General features: G+C 51.5%; 1 pseudogene; it reads right to left on the bottom strand.

Annotated features, from left to right (window-relative positions):
• Window positions 1-541: 541 nt before the first annotated feature.
• Window positions 542-1,314, bottom strand: LOC136372059 (feather keratin Cos2-2-like; annotated as a pseudogene).
• Between the last annotated feature and the right edge of the window lie 1,342 nt (window positions 1,315-2,656).

The raw sequence follows: 2,656 nt of genomic DNA, 5'->3' as shown, positions 1-2,656 counted from the left end.
TGAGGTTGTGGGCTGTTGGGCTGTCCCCAGGTGTTGTTGTTTCCCATCCTCCCTCGTTTGGAGCCAAAGTCTCCATGATGGCCTTTGGATGCCAAGTAGCCAAGTTCTTCATCAGCTCCGAGAAAAAAAGGGCACAAAGTAAAATCCAATGCAGAGAGCCCCAGACATTGCTTTCTCCATCTTTTTCCGGAGCAGACTGGAGGATTTGCCATAGAACAACAGACGACTCAGAGGCCAAGGCTTGAATGCAGCACAATTTTAATAAGTTTAAAGAAGAAAAGGACATGGCCCACAGAGAGCACCAAGAGCAGTCAATAAGATGGAGCTCCCATGTGGTGTTCTTTGGACTGCCCTGCAGAGGAAGGATGGGCGACAGGTCCACACTGGACTGGCCTGGGGAGACACAAACAGCAAAGAGAGGAGAATAGAAAAAGAAGCGATGGTCCAAAGCTCTAAATACAACATCCGGAAGCTCTATCTCCTGGCCAGAGCCATGTTCTGAGGTCTTGGAGATTCTTGCCCAAAGATGTTGCCAGCGCATTTAGCAGGGACGACATCTGCTGCCTCCATAGCAGTTGGTGATGCAGGAGATGTCAAAGCTCCCAGAGCTGATGGGCACTCCGCCGCAGCTGAGGATGTTGCCCACAGCAGCAGAGGTGGAGGATCCCACGGCAGTGTTCTGTGGGAAGGAGCTGAGGACGGGGCCGGGCAGGGTCACCAGCACAGCAGGCGGCTCAATGACGACGTGGGAGCTCTGGCACTGCCTGACACAGCACTCATTGCAGCTGCTGGCCAGCGGGCAGGGGCCGCAGGGCTGGCAGCAAGGGTCACAGGGCTTGCAGCAGGACATGGTTGGGGCTCACAGGTGCACCTGGCACAGAGGGCAGGGAGAAGCAGAAAGTGAGGACACATGAGAAGCAGCACTGCACCCAATCACTCTGCAGCCAAGGCACCTCCTGGCCCACATTGCACTGCCCAGCTCAAAGCCCAGCAGCCACCTCTGCCAAGTCCCAGCCTCTCTTTCTCTGGCTGCACAAGACCTTCTCTCCGCTGCCCTCTCCCAGCACATGCAGCTCCCAGCCCTGCACTATGACATCCCCTCTCATGTGAGACCTCCAGCCAGGAAACAGCTGGTCTTGGAGGAAGAGGAGGAGGAAGAGGAGAAGAGGCTTTCCACTCACCTGATTCCTGAGGAGGCGAAGGTGAGAGAAGTGGCTGAGGGAGCAGAGACTTGGGCTGCCTTTTATAGCTGTCCTGCACTGCCTCAAGCCCAGAGTTACCTTAGTGGAAGCAATAATTTTCTGACCAGCTCATGTCAAATGTGCACCATCCCAGCTAATGATAGGGGCTGTGTCCTAGTTTCCTGCATTGTGTCCTTTTCATTTCCTGGTAATTTCGCTTCCTTTCTCATAGGAAGTGCTACTTCTCTTAGTGCCAGGAGGATTTCCAGGGCAGAAAGACGTCAGCACAGGCAGAAGGCTCTGATCAAGTGCCAGCAGCATCCCTTGTGGGCAGGTGATGTTGTCTTGTGTCATTTCTGAGTGGTTTGTTTGTGTTAATGTTGTCAAGAAATGGGCATTGCTCTTGTGCATCTTGCTCACATGCCTAAGAACTGCAACGTGAGGGGACACGGCAGAAGTTTTGGATGTGGTTTCCTTCTTCCGCTCCTCTCATTCTTACCACAGTCTCTCTGTGTCTCTCTAGGCCAGTCTAGAGGTGATGTGTTGCCCACTCTCCCCCAGCCTGAGAGACAGATGGACACCCTGTAGGAGCTTCATGGTATCTTTGTGGCGGCTCCTGGTTCCCTCTGTGAGCCACCTCCTTTTTTCTGTAGACTCCTTAAGGTTGTTCATCCAAACCTGGGCCTCCAAGTCATCCTTCATTCTGTGGCAACACTTTCAATCTGCTCAGTGAAAAAGGTAGAGAAGCTTGGGTGGGAGTCCCTGGGTGGATTTTACTTTGTGTCCTTTCTCTTGCAGGTAATCAAGACGTTGCTGGTTACTCTGCAGTCAATGGCCATCAGGGAGATCCTGGATGCAAAGAGTGGCAGTGATGAATATGAGAAACAATCTTCACTGTGGAGGTCACAGCCCATAGCCTCATACCTTCCTTCTCCTTCTCTCCATTCTCTCCATGAGCAGCATGTGGTCAAAGACATGACACCCTTATGACATCTGTACCTTCTACAGTCCAGTGCCTGGCAGGGCCCAGCTGCTGTCCTGACATGCAGAGCTGAGGGGATTCACAAGTTGGGATCAGTGGCTGCCACAATCAGTGCAGAGAAAAGCAATGTCATTTGTCAATTGCTCCTCTAAATGTTAACATCCAACACAGGTACATCCTCCCTTACAAAGCAATAGCACAGAACATATTTCTTACACCTGGGAGCACATGAAGTTACTTATAGGATGGGTTTTGTTGTGTGGCTGACAGCCCTACTCATATGTTCTGGCCAATATGTCTCAAGGGGCCAGTGCCATTGGTAGATTACCTCCTCTACTATTTCACCAAGAGTGTGTGAAGCACAAAAGAGAAAACTGCTCAGCTTATCAGTTGACAGAGGATTGGGATTCCCAAGTTACCCTATATAGTGAGAGTGAACTGATTGCTGCTGCCTTTTGAACACCTGGAGTGAGGGTTGCTGTGAGCTATCACA

This window comes from Sylvia atricapilla, chromosome 27, assembly GCF_009819655.1.
Source record: "Sylvia atricapilla isolate bSylAtr1 chromosome 27, bSylAtr1.pri, whole genome shotgun sequence".
In the NCBI taxonomy this organism is placed as follows: Eukaryota; Metazoa; Chordata; class Aves; order Passeriformes; family Sylviidae; genus Sylvia; species Sylvia atricapilla.
Note: the sequence above shows the minus strand (reverse complement) of the source record. Positions and strands in the feature narration are given on the sequence as shown.